Source organism: Dromaius novaehollandiae, chromosome 18, assembly GCF_036370855.1.
Source record: "Dromaius novaehollandiae isolate bDroNov1 chromosome 18, bDroNov1.hap1, whole genome shotgun sequence".
NCBI lineage: Eukaryota > Metazoa > Chordata > Aves > Casuariiformes > Dromaiidae > Dromaius > Dromaius novaehollandiae.
The window spans coordinates 1308610-1322285 of NC_088115.1; positions in this window are offsets into that span (position 1 = coordinate 1308610).

The window sequence follows — 13676 nt, forward strand, 5'->3', positions numbered from 1 at the left end:
CTGTACCTCATAGGGCAGTGGCAGGCCACTGGCTGCTGGCTGTGCTTGTGAGGTCACAGCAGTCCTATTGGCTGATAGGTCAGTGGCAGGCCAATGGCTGCTGGCTGTCCTTTTGAGGTCACAGCAGTCCTGTTGCCTGACAGGCCAGTAGCAGGCCCTTGGCTGCTGGCTTTGCTTGTGAGGTCAGAGCAGCCTCAGTGCCTCATAGGCCAGTGGCAGACCCACAGCTGCTGGCTTTGCTTGTGAGGTCACAGCAGCCTCAGTGTCTTATAGGGCAGTGGCAGGACCCTGGCTGCTGGCCGCATTTTCAGGTCACATTTGTCTCTGTACCTCATAGGGCAGTGGCAGGCCACTGGCTGCTGGCTGTGCTTGTGAGGTCACAGCAGTCCTGTTGCCTGATAGGCCAGTGGGATGCCCATAGCTGCTGGCTGTGCTTGTCAGGTCATAACACTCCTACAGCCTGATAGGCCAGCAGCAGGCCCCTGGCTGCTGACTGTGCTTCTGAGGTCACAGCAGCCTCAGTGCCTCATAGGCCAGTGGCAGGCCCATAGCTGCTGGCTGTGCTTGTTAGGTCATAGCAGCCTCAGTGCCTCATAGGCCAATGGAAGGCCCGTAGCTGCTGGCTGTGCTTGTCAGGTCACAGCAGTCCTATTTCCTGATAGGCCCGTGGAAGGCCTCTGTCTGCTGGCTGCCTTTTGAGGTCACATTTGTCTCTGTACCTTCTAGGGCAATGGCAGGCCTCTGGCTCCTCGCTGTGCTTGTGAGGTCACAGCAGCCTCCTTTTCCTGTAGGCCAGAGGGATGCCAATGGCTGCTTGGTGTGCTTGTGAGGTCACAGCTGCCTGCGTGCCTCATAGGCCAGTGGCAGGCCCGTAGCTGCTGGCTTTACTTGTTAGGTGAAATCAGCCTGAGTGTCTTATATGGCAGTGGCAGAGGCCTGGCTGCTGGCCGCGTTTTCAGGTCACATTTGTCTCTGTACCTCATAGGGCAGTGGCAGGCCCCTGGCTGCTGGCTGTGCTTGTGAGGTCACAGCAGTGCTATTGCCTGGTAGGTCAGTGGCAGGCCAATGGCTGCTTGCCATCCTTTTGAGTTCACAGCAGTCTGAGTTACCGATAGGCAAGTGGCAGGCCTCTGGGTGCTGGCTGTTTTTGTGAGGTCACAGCAGCCTCAGTGCCTCATAGGCCAGCGGCAGGCTCATGGCTGCTGACTGTGCTTGTGAGGGCAGAGAAGCCTCAGTGCCCTATAGGGCAGTGGCAGGCCCATAGCTGCTGGCTCGGCTTGTGAGGTCAGAGCAGTCCTATGTCCTGATAGGCCCGTGGCAGGCCCCTGTCTGCTGGCTGCCTTTTGAGGTCACATTTGTCTCTGTACCTTCTAGGGTAATGGCAGGCCTCTGGCTCCTCGCTGTGCTTGTGAGGTCACAGCAGCCTCCTTTTCCTGTAGGCCAGAGGGATGCCAATGGCTGCTTGGTGTGCTTGTGAGGTCACAGCTGCCTGCGTGCCTCATAGGCCAGTGGCAGGCCCGTAGCTGCTGGCTGTGCTTTTCAGGTCACAGCAGTCCTATTGCCTGATAGGCCCGTGGAAGGCCCCTGTCTGCTGGCTGCCTTTTGAGGTCACGTTTGCCTCTGTACCTTGTAGTGCAATGGCAGGCCTCTGGCTCTTCGCTGTGCTTGTGAGGTCACAGCAGCCTCAGTGCCCTATAGGGCAGTGGCAGGCCCCTCGCTGCTGGCTTTACTTGTTAGGTGAAATCAGCCTGAGTGTCTTATATGGCAGTGGCAGAGGCCTGGCTGCTGGCCGCGTTTTCAGGTCACATTTGTCTCTGTACCTCATAGGGCAGTGGCAGGCCCCTGGCTGCTGGCTGTGCTTGTGAGGTCACAGCAGTGCTATTGCCTGGTAGGTCAGTGGCAGGCCAATGGCTGCTTGCCATCCTTTTGAGTTCACAGCAGTCTGAGTTACCGATAGGCAAGTGGCAGGCCTCTGGGTGCTGGCTGTTTTTGTGAGGTCACAGCAGCCTCAGTGCCTCATAGGCCAGCGGCAGGCTCATGGCTGCTGACTGTGCTTGTGAGGGCAGAGAAGCCTCAGTGCCCTATAGGGCAGTGGCAGGCCCATAGCTGCTGGCTCGGCTTGTGAGGTCAGAGCAGTCCTATGTCCTGATAGGCCCGTGGCAGGCCCCTGTCTGCTGGCTGCCTTTTGACGTCACATTTGTCTCTGTACCTTATAGGGCAGTGGGAGCCCCCTGGCTGCTCGCTGTGCTTGTGAGGACACATCAGCCTCCTTTTCCTGTAGGCCAGTGGCAGACCCATAGCTGCTGGCTGTGCTTGTGAGGTCACAGCACCCTCAGTGCCTCAAAGGGCAGTGGCAGGCTTCTGGCTGCTGGCTGTGCTTGTGAGGTCATAGCACCCTCCGTGCCTCCTAGGCCAGTGGCAGACTAATGGCCGCTGGCTGTGCTTGTGCGGTCACAGCAGCCTCACTGCCTCATAGGCCAGTGGCAGGCTCATGGCTGCTGGCTGTGCTTGTGAGGTCACAGCAGCCTCCGTGCTTCCTAGGCCAGTTGCAGGCTGATGGCTGCTTTCTGGGCTTCTGAAGTCAGAGCAACCTTAGTGTCTCATTGGTTACTGGCAAGCGCCCCCTGCTGCCTCTGCTTGTGAGGTCACAGCAGCCTCCGTTCCCTATAGGCCAATGGGACGCCCATAGCTTCTGGATGTGCTTGTAAGGTCACAACAGTCCTATTTCCTGATAGGCCCGTGGAAGGCCCCTGTCTGCTGGCTGCCTTTTGAGGTCACATTTGTCTCTGTACCTTATAGGGCAATGGCAGGCCTCTGGCTCCTCGCTGTGCTTGTGAGGTCACAGCAGCCTCCCTGCCCTATAGGGCAGTGGCAGGCCCATAGCTGCTGCCTGGGCTCGTGAGGTCACAGCATCCTCAGTGTCTTACAGGCCAGTGGCAGGCCCCTGGCTGCTGGCTGTGCTTGTGAGGTCACAGAAGCCTCCCTGCCCTTGAGGCCAGTGTCAGGCCCCTGGCTGCTGGCTGTGCTTGTCAGGTCAGAGAAGCCTCAGTGCCCTTTATGGCAGTGGCAGGCCCGTGACAGTGTGCTGTGCTTGTGAGGTCAGAGCAGTGTCAGTGCCTCATTGGGCCATGGAAGGCCAATGGCTGCTGGCTGTGTTTGTGAGGTAACATCAGCCTCCGTTCCCTATAGGCCAGTGGCAGGCCCTTCACTGCTGGCTGTGCTTGTGAGGTCACAGCAGCCTCAGTGCCTGATAGGCCAGTGGCAGGCCCCTGGCTGCTTGGCTGTGCTTCTGAGGTCACAGCAGCCTCAGTGCTTCACAGGCCAGTGGCAGGCCCCTGGCTGCTGGCTGTGCTTGTCAGGTCACAGCAGCCTCTGTGCCCTATAGGGCAGTGGCAGGCCCCTGGCTGTTTGCTGTGCTTGTGAGGTCACAGCAGTCTGAGTGCCTGATAGGCCAGTGCGAGGCCATTGGCTGCTGGCTGTCCTTTTGAGGTCACGGCAGTCCTATTGCCTGATAGGCCAGTGGCAGGCCTCTGCATGCTGGCTGCATTTTGAGGTCACCTTTGTCTCAGTGCCTCATCAGGCAGTGGGATGCCCATGGCTGCTGACTCTGCTTGTGAGCTCACAGAAGTACCAGTGCCTGACAGGCCACTGGCAGGCCCCTGGTGGCTTCCTGTCCTTGTGAGGTCACATGAGCCTCTGTGTCTGATAGGGCAGTGGAAGGTGTTGTAGAGGCCTGCAAGTGCCTTTTTTTGCGGTGCAGGGGCCACCGAGTGCCTTTTTTTGTGGTGCAGGGCCCTCCAAGTGCCTTTTTTTGCAGTGCAGGGGCCTCAGGGTGCCTTTTTTTGCAGTGCAGGGGCCTCAGGGTGCCTTTTTTTCTGCGGTGCAGGGGCTACCGAGTGCCTTTTTTTGTGGTGCAGGGCCCTCCAAGTGCCTTTTTCTGCGGTGCAGGGGCTTCGGAGTGCCTTTTTTTGTGGTGCAGGGGCTTCGGAGTGCCTTTTTTTGTGGTGCAGGGGCCTCCAAGTGCCTTTATTTCCAGTGTACAGGCCTGCAAGTGCCTCTTTTTCCAGTGCAGGAGCCTCCGAGTGCCTTTTTTGGTGGTGCAGGGCCCTCCAAGTGCCTTGTTTCACATTGTAGCAGCCCCCGAGTGCCTTTTATTTTGCTGTATAGGCCACTGAATGCCTTTTCTTGTGGTTCAGGGGCCTCCGAGTGCTGTTATTTTGGGGGGTGTGGTCCTCCATGTACCTTTTTTTTGCGGTGTAGTGGCCCCGAGTGCCTTTTCTTGTGGTGCAGGGGCCTCCGAGTGCCTTCTTTTGTGGTGCAGGGCCCTCCAAGTGCCTTTGTTTCTGGTGCAGGGGCCTCCGAGTGCCTTTTTTTGCATTGTAGCAGCCCCCAAGTGCCTTTTATTTTGCTGTATAGGCCACTGAATGCCTTTTCTTGTGGTTCAGGGGCCTCCGAGTGCTGTTATTTTGGGGGGTGTGGTCCTCCATGTACCTTTTTTTTGCGGTGTAGTGGCCCCGAGTGCCTTTTCTTGTGGTGTAGGGGCAGCCGAGTGCCTTTTTTTGTGGTGTGGTGCTCTAAGTGCCTTTCTTTTGTGCTGTAGGGGCCTCTGAGTGCATTTTTTTTTGCGGTGCACTGGCCTCCAAGTGCCCTGTTTTTCAGTGCACTGGCCTCCGAGTGCCTTTTTTTGCAGTGCAGGGGCTACTGAGTGCCTTTTTTTGCGGTGCAGGGGCTACTGAGTGCCTTTTTTTGCAGTGTAGTAGCCTCCAAGTGCCTTTTTTTGCAATGTGGGGGCCACCGAGTGCCTTTTTTTGCGGTGAAGGGCCCTCCGAGTGCCTTTTTTTGCAGTGTAGGGGCCTCCGAGTGCCTTCTTTCGTGGTGCAGGGGCCTCCGAGTGCCTTTATATCCGGTGTACAGGCCTGCAAGTGCCTCTTTTTCCAGTGCAGGAGCCTCCGAGTGCTTTTTTTTTGTGGTGCAGGGCCCTCTGAGTGCCTTTTTTCGCGTTGTAGCAGCCTCCGAGTGCCTTTTTTTGCATTTTAGCAGCCACCAAGTGCCTTTTTTTGTGTTGTAGGGGCCACTGAGTGCCTTTTTTTGTGGTGTAGGGGCAGCCGAGTGCCTTTTTATGTGGTGTGGTCCTCCGAGTGCCTTTCTTTTGTTGTGTTGAGGCCTCTGGGTGCTTTTTTTTTTTTTTGCAGTGTAGCGGCCTCCGAGTGCCTTTTTTTGCGGTGTGGAGGCCTCCGAGTGCCTTTTTTTGCAGTGTAGTAGCCTCCAAGTGCCTTTTTTTGCAATGCAGGGGCCTCAGGGTGCATTTTTTTGCTGTGCATGGGCTTCAGGGTGCATTTTTTTGCAGTGTAGTAGCCTCCAAGTGCCTTTTTTTGTGGTGCTGGGGCCTCCAAGTGCCTTTATTTCCAGTGTACAGGCCTGCAAGTGCCTCTTTTTCCAGTGCAGGGGCCGCCAAGTGCCTTTATTTCCAGTGTACAGGCCTGCAAGTGGCTCTTTTCCCAGTGTAGGGGCAGCCGAGTGCCTTTTTTTGCGGTGCAGGGGCCTCAGGGTGCATTTTTTTGCAGTGTAGTAGCCTCCAAGTGCCTTTTTTTGCAATGTAGGGGCTTCGGAGTGCCTTTTTTTGTGGTGCAGGGGCCTCCAAGTGCCTTTATTTCCAGTGTACAGGCCTGCAAGTGCCTCTTTTTCCAGTGCAGGGGCCTCCGAGTGCCTTTTTTGGTGGTGCAGGGCCCTCCAAGTGCCTTGTTTCACATTGTAGCAGCCCCCAAGTGCCTTTTTTTGTGCTGTACGGGCAGCCGAGTGCCTTTTTTTGTGGTGTGGTGCTCCAAGTGCCTTTCTTTTGTGCTGTAGGGGCCTCTGAGTGCATTTTTTTTTGCGGTGCACTGGCCTCCAAGTGCCCTGTTTTTCAGTGCACTGGCCTCCGAGTGCCTTTTTTTGCGGTGCAGGGGCTACCGAGTGCCTTTTTTTGCAGTGTAGTAGCCTCCAAGTGCCTTTTTTTGCAGTGTAGTAGCCTCCGAGTGCCTTCTTTTGTGGTGCAGGGGCCTCCAAGTGCCTTTATATCCAGTGTACAGGCCTACAAGTGCCTCTTTTTCCAGTGCAGGAGCCTCCGAGTGCTTTTTTTGTGGTGCAGGGCCCTCTAAGTGCCTTTTTTTGCGTTGTAGCAGCCTCCGAGTTCCTTTCTTTCTGGTGCAGGGGCCTCCGAGTGCCTTTTTTTGCATTGTAGCAGCCTCCGAGTGCCTTTTCTTGTGCTGTAGGGGCCTCCGAGTGCCTTTTTTTGTGGTGTAGGGGCAGCCGAGTGCCTTTTTTTGCAGTGCAGGGGCCTCAGGGTGCATTTTTTTGCAGTGTAGTAGCCTCCAAGTGCCTTTTTTTGCAATGTAGGAGCTTCGGAGTGCCTTTTTTTGTGGTGCAGGGGCCTCCAAGTGCCTTTATTTCCAGTGTACAGGCCTGCAAGTGCCTCTTTTTCCAGTGCAGGAGCCTCCGAGTGCCTTTTTTGGTGGTGCAGGGCCCTCCAAGTGCCTTGTTTCACATTGTAGCAGCCCCCGAGTGCCTTTTATTTTGCTGTATAGGCCACTGAATGGATTTTCTTGTGGTTCAGGGGCCTCCGAGTGCTGTTATTTTGGGGGGTGTGGTCCTCCATGTACCTTTTTTTTGCGGTGTAGTGGCCCCGAGTGCCTTTTCTTGTGGTGCAGGGGCCTCCGAGTGCCTTCTTTTGTGGTGCAAGGCCCTCCGAGTTCCTTTATTTCTGGTGCAGGGGCCTCCGAGTGCCTTTTTTTGCATTGTAGCAGCCCCCAAGTGCCTTTTTTTGTGCTGCAGGGGCCTCCGAGTGCCTTTTTTTGTGGTGTAGGGGCAGCCGAGTGCCTTTTTTTGTGGTGTGGTGCTCCAAGTGCCTTTCTTTTGTGCTGTAGGGGCCTCTGAGTGCATTTTTTTTTGCGGTGCACTGGCCTCCAAGTGCCCTGTTTTTCAGTGCACTGGCCTCCGAGTGCCTTTTTTTGCAGTGCAGGGGCTACTGAGTGCCTTTTTTTGCGGTGCAGGGGCTACTGAGTGCCTTTTTTTGCAGTGTAGTAGCCTCCAAGTGCCTTTTTTTGCAATGTGGGGGCCACCGAGTGCCTTTTTTTGCGGTGAAGGGCCCTCCGAGTGCCTTTTTTTGCAGTGTAGGGGCCTCCGAGTGCCTTCTTTCGTGGTGCAGGGGCCTCCGAGTGCCTTTATATCCGGTGTACAGGCCTGCAAGTGCCTCTTTTTCCAGTGCAGGAGCCTCCGAGTGCTTTTTTGTTGTGGTGCAGGGCCCTCTGAGTGCCTTTTTTCGCATTGTAGCAGCCTCCGAGTGCCTTTTTTTGCATTTTAGCAGCCACCAAGTGCCTTTTTTTGTGCTGTAGGGGCCACTGAGTGCCTTTTCTTGTGGTGTAGGGGCAGCCGAGTGCCTTTTTATGTGGTGTGGTCCTCCGAGTGCCTTTCTTTTGTTGTGTCGAGGCCTCTGGGTGCTTATTTTTTTTTTTGCAGTGTAGCGGCCTCCAAGTGCCTTTTTTTGCGGCGTGGAGGCCTCCGAGTGCCTTTTTTGGCAATGCAGGGGCCTCAGGGTGCCTTTTTTTGCTGTGCATGGGCTTCAGGGTGCATTTTTTTTGCAGTGTAGTAGCCTCCAAGTGCCTTTTTTTGCAATGTAGGGGCTTCGTGGTGCCTTTTTTTGTGGTGCTGGGGCCTCAGAGTGCCTTTATTTCCAGTGTACAGGCCTGCAAGTGCCTCTTTTTCCAGTGCAGGGGCCGCCGAGTGCCTTTATTTCCAGTGTACAGGCCTGCAAGTGCCCCTTTTCCCAGTGCAGGGGCCTCCGAGTGCCTTTTTTGGTGGTGCTGGGCCCTCAGAGTGCCTTGTTTCGCATTGTAGCAGCCCCCGAGTGCCTTTTATTGTGCTGTAGGGGCCACCGAGTGCCTTTTCTTGTGGTTCAGGGGCCTCCGAGTGCCTTTTCTTTTGTGGTGCAGGGCCCTCCAAGTGCCTTTGTTTCTGGTGCAGGGGCCTCCGAGTGCCTTTTTTTGCATTGTAGCAGCCCCCAAGTGCCTTTTTTTGTGCTGTAGGGGCAGCAGAGTGCCTTTTTTTTGTGGTGCAGGGGCCTCCAAGTGCCTTGTTTCACATTGTAGCAGCCCCCGAGTGCCTTTTATTTTGCTGTATAGGCCACTGAATGCCTTTTCTTGTGGTTCAGGGGCCTCCGAGTGCTGTTATTTTGGGGGGTGTGGTCCTCCATGTACCTTTTTTTTGCGGTGTAGTGGCCCCGAGTGCCTTTTCTTGTGGTGCAGGGGCCTCCGAGTGCCTTCTTTTGTGGTGCAGGGCCCTCCGAGTTCCTTTCTTTCTGGTGCAGGGGCCTCCGAGTGCCTTTTTTTGCATTGTAGCAGCCCCCAAGTGCCTTTTTTTGTGCTGTAGGGGCAGCCGAGTGCCTTTTTTTGTGGTGTGGTGCTCCAAGTGCCTTTCTTTTGTGCTGTAGGGGCCTCTGAGTGCATTTTTTTTTGCGGTGCACTGGCCTCCGAGTGCCTTTTTTTTGCAGTGCAGGGGCTACTGAGTGCCTTTTTTTGCAGTGTAGTAGCCTCCAAGTGCCTTTCTTGGCAGTGTAGGGGTCTCCGAGTGCCTTCTTTTGTGGTGCAGGGGCTTCCAAGTGCCTTTATATCCGGTGTACAGGCCTACTAGTGCCTCTTTTTCCAGTGCAGGAGCCTCCGAGTGCTTTTTTTGTGGTGCAGGGCCCTCTGAGTGCCTTTTTTCGCGTTGTAGCAGCCTCCGAGTGCCTTTTTTTGCATTTTAGCAGCCACCAAGTGCCTTTTTTTGTGCTGTAGGGGCCACTGAGTACCTTATCTTGTGGTGTAGGGGCAGCCGAGTGCCTCTTTTTCCAGTGTAGGGGCAGCCGAGTGCCTTTTTTTGTGGTGTGGTCCTCCGAGTGCCTTTCTTTTGTGGTGTCGAGGCCTCTGGGTGCATTTTTTTTTTGCGGTGTGGAGGCCTCCGAGTGCCTTTTTTTGCGGTGTGGAGGCCTCCGAGTGCCTTTTTTTGCAATGCAGGGGCCTCAGGGTGCATTTTTTTGCTGTGCATGGGCTTCAGGGTGCATTTTTTTGCAGTGTAGTAGCCTCCAAGTGCCTTTTTTTGCAATGTGGTGGCCACCGAGTGCCTTTCTTGGTGGTGTAGGGGCCTCTGAGTGCCTTCTTTTGTGGTGCAGGAGCCTCCGAGTGCTTTTTTTGGTGGTGCTGGGCCCTCTGAGTGCCTTGTTTCACGTTGTAGCAGCCCCCGAGTGCCTTTTATTGTGCTGTAGGGTCCACCGAGTGGCTTTTCTTGTGGTTCAGAGGCCACCGAGTGCCTTTTCTTGTGGTTCAGGGGCCTCTGAGTGCCTTTTTTCACATTGTAGCAGCCCCCGAGTGCGTTTTTTTGTGCTGTAGGAGCCACCGAGTGCCTTTTCTTGTGGTTCAGTGGCCTCTGAGTGCCTTTTTTCACATTGTAGCAGCCCCCAAGTGCCTTTTTTTGTGCTGTAGGGGCCTCCGAGTGCCTTTTTTTCCAGCGCAGGGGCAGCCGAGTGCCTTTCTCTGCGGTGTAGCGGCCTCCAAGTGCCTTTTTTTCTGGTGTACAGGCCTGCAATGCCTCTTTTTCCAGTGCAGGAGCCTCTGAGTGCTTCTTTTGGTGGTGCCGGGCCCTCCGAGTGCCTTGTTTCACATTGTAGTCACCCCCGAGTGCCTTTTTTTGCAGTGTAGGGGCCACTGAGTGCCTTTTTCTGGGGTGTAGAGGCCTCCGAGTGCCTGTTTTCCCAGTGTAAGGGCAGCTGAGTGCCTTTTTTTTGTGCTGCAGGGCCCTCTGAGTGCCTTTCTTTCTGGTGTAGGGGCATCGGAGTGCCTGTTTTCGCATTGTAGCAGCCCCCGAGTGCCTTTTTTTGTGGTGTTGGGGCCACCGAGTGCCTTTTTTTGCCGTGCATGGTCCTCCGAGTGCCTTTTTTGCAGTGTATTAGCCTCCAAGTGCCTTTTTTTTGTGATGCAGCGGCCTCCGAGTGCCTTTTCTTGTGGTTCACTGTTCTCCGGGTGCCTGTTTTTATGGTGCAGGGGCCTCCGAGTGCCTTTGTTTGAGGTGCACTGCTGTCTGAGTGCCTTTTGTTTGCAGTGAAGGGGCATCTAAGTGCCTTTTTTTCCGGCCTAGCGGCCTCCAAGTGCCTATTTTTGCGATGCAGGCTCCCAAAGTGCCTTTTTTTCCAGTATAGTGTCCTGCATGTGCATATTTTTGCAGTGCATCGCCTCCTAGTGCCCTTTTTTCCCAGTGCTCATGCCTCCAAGTGCCTTTTTTTCTGTTATGGTCCTTCAACGTTCTGTGATATCACTTTACCCTCTGCCTGAAATGATATTGTCAGGTCCACCACTGCTGGATGAGATAGTCATGTCACTTCTGCCTCACGGCCTGGTAGGCCAGTCAGGCCCATCAGTCCTTGCTCTGCTTGTGAGGTTGCTGCTGCCTCTGTGCTTGATAGGCCAGTGGCAGGGCCATGCCTCCTGACTGGGCTTGTGAGGATACTTGTGTCTCCATGCCAAAAAGGGCAGTGGCAGGCCCATGGTTGCTGGTTGTGTCTTATGATGTCACTTTGACCTGCATGCCATTGCATGCATGGCATGCATGGGCATGCACTGCCACGCCCATGGCTGCTGGTCTGCTTGGGTGTTCCCTTCTTTCTCCGTGCTTGATGCGTGATGGCAGGCCCGTAGCTGCTGGCTGTGCTTGTGAGGTCACAGCAGTCCTGTTGCCTGATAGGCCAGTGACAGCTCCATGCCTGCTGGTTGCGTTATGAGGTCATGTTTGTCTCGGGGCCTCATAGGGCAGTTGAATGCCTATGCCTGCTGGCCGTGCTTGTGAGGTCACAGCAGTCCTGTTGCCTGATATGCCAGTTCGAGGCCAATGACTGCTGGGTGGGCTTGTGAGGTCAGAGAAGCCTCAGTGTCCTATAGGGCAGTGGCAGGCCCATAGCTGCTGGGTGGGCTTGTGAGATCACAGCAGCCTCCATGCCCTTTAGGGCAGTGGCAGGCCCCTGACTGTTTACTGTGATTCTGAGTTGACAGCAGCATCAGCACCTGATCGGGAAGTTGGAGGCCGATGGCTGCTCTCTGTGCTTGTCAGGTCACAGCAGCCTCAGTGCCTCATAGGCCAGTGGCAGACCCACAGCTGCTGGCTGTGCTCGTCAGGTCACAGCAGCCTCAGTGTCTTATAGGGCAGTGGCAGGCCCCTGGCTGCTGGCCGCGTTTTCAGGTCACATTTGTCTCTGTACCTCATAGGGCAGTGGCAGGCCCCTGGCTGCTGGCTGCCTTTTGACGTCACATTTGTCTCTGTACCTTATAGGGCAGTGGGAGCCCCCTGGCTGCTCGCTGTGCTTGTGAGGACACATCAGCCTCCTTTTCCTGTAGGCCAGTGGCAGACCCATAGCTGCTGGCTGTGCTTGTGAGGTCACAGCACCCTCAGTGCCTCAAAGGGCAGTGGCAGGCTTCTGGCTGCTGGCTGTGCTTGTGAGGTCATAGCACCCTCCGTGCCTCCTAGGCCAGTGGCAGACTAATGGCCGCTGGCTGTGCTTGTGCGGTCACAGCAGCCTCACTGCCTCATAGGGCGGTAGCAGGCTCATGGCTGCTGGCTGTGCTTGTGAGGTCACAGCAGCCTCCGTGCCTCATAGGCCAGTGGCAGGCTCATGGCTGCTGGCTGTGCTTGTGAGGTCACAGCAGCCTCCGTGCTTCCTAGGCCAGTTGCAGGCTGATGGCTGCTTTCTGGGCTTCTGAAGTCAGAGCAACCTTAGTGTCTCATTGGTTACTGGCAAGCACCCCCTGCTGCCTCTGCTTGTGAGGTCACAGCAGCCTCAGTGCCTCATAGGCCAGGGGCAGGCCCCTGGCTGCTCGCTGTGCTTGTGAGGACACAGCAGCCTCCGTTCCCTATAGGCCAATGGGAGGCCCATAGCTTCTGGATGTGCTTGTAAGGTCACAGCAGTCCTATTTCCTGATAGGCCCGTGGAAGGCCCCTGTCTGCTGGCTGCCTTTTGAGGTCACATTTGTCTCTGTACCTTCTAGGGCAATGGCAGGCCTCTGGCTCCTCGCTGTGCTTGTGAGGTCACAGCAGCCTCCCTGCCCTATAGGGCAGTGGCAGGCCCATAGCTGCTGCCTGGGCTCGTGAGGTCACAGCATCCTCAGTGTCTTACAGGCCAGTGGCAGGCCCCTGGCTGCTGGCTGTGCTTGTGAGGTCACAGAAGCCTCCCTGCCCTTGAGGCCAGTGTCAGGCCCCTGGCTGCTGGCTGTGCTTGTCAGGTCAGAGAAGCCTCAGTGCCCTTTATGGCAGTGGCAGGCCCGTGACAGTGTGCTGTGCTTGTGAGGTCAGAGCAGTGTCAGCGCCTCATTGGGCCGTGGAAGGCCAATGGCTGCTGGCTGTGTTTGTGAGGTAACATCAGCCTCCGTTCCCTATAGGCCAGTGGCAGGCCCTTCACTGCTGGCTGTGCTTGTGAGGTCACAGCAGCCTCAGTGCCTGATAGGCCAGTGGCAGGCCCCTGGCTGCTTGGCTGTGCTTCTGAGGTCACAGCAGCCTCAGTGCTTCACAGGCCAGTGGCAGGCCCCTGGCTGCTGGCTGTGCTTGTCAGGTCACAGCAGCCTCTGTGCCCTATAGGGCAGTGGCAGGCCCCTGGCTGTTTGCTGTGCTTGTGAGGTCACAGCAGTCTGAGTGCCTGATAGGCCAGTGCGAGGCCATTGGCTGCTGGCTGTCCTTTTGAGGTCACGGCAGTCCTATTTCCTGATAGGCCAGTGGCAGGCCTCTGCATGCTGGCTGCATTTTGAGGTCACCTTTGTCTCGGTGCCTCATCAGGCAGTGGGATGCCCATGGCTGCTGACTCTGCTTGTGAGCTCACAGAAGTACCAGTGCCTGACAGGCCACTGGCAGGCCCCTGGCGGCTTCCTGTCCTTGTGAGGTCACATGAGCCTCTGTGTCTGATAGGGCAGTGGAAGGTGTTGTAGAGGCCTGCAAGTGCCTTTTTTTGCGGTGCAGGGGCCACCGAGTGCCTTTTTTTGTGGTGCAGGGCCCTCCAAGTGCCTTTTTTTGCAGTGCAGGGGCCTCAGGGTGCCTTTTTTTGCAGTGCAGGGGCCTCAGGGTGCCTTTTTTTCTGCGGTGCAGGGGCTTCGGAGTGCCTTTTTTTGTGGTGCAGGGGCCTCCAAGTGCCTTTATTTCCAGTGTACAGGCCTGCAAGTGCCTCTTTTTCCAGTGCAGGAGCCTCCGAGTGCCTTTTTTGGTGGTGCAGGGCCCTCCAAGTGCCTTGTTTCACATTGTAGCAGCCCCCGAGTGCCTTTTATTTTGCTGTATAGGCCACTGAATGCCTTTTCTTGTGGTTCAGGGGCCTCCGAGTGCTGTTATTTTGGGGGGTGTGGTCCTCCATGTACCTTTTTTTTGCGGTGTAGTGGCCCCGAGTGCCTTTTCTTGTGGTGCAGGGGCCTCTGAGTGCCTTTTTTCACATTGTAGCAGCCCCCAAGTGCCTTTTTTTGTGCTGTAGGGGCCTCCGAGTGCCTTTTTTTCCAGCGCAGGGGCAGCCGAGTGCCTTTCTCTGCGGTGTAGCGGCCTCCAAGTGCCTTTTTTTCTGGTGTACAGGCCTGCAATGCCTCTTTTTCCAGTGCAGGAGCCTCTGAGTGCTTCTTTTGGTGGTGCCGGGCCCTCCGAGTGCCTTGTTT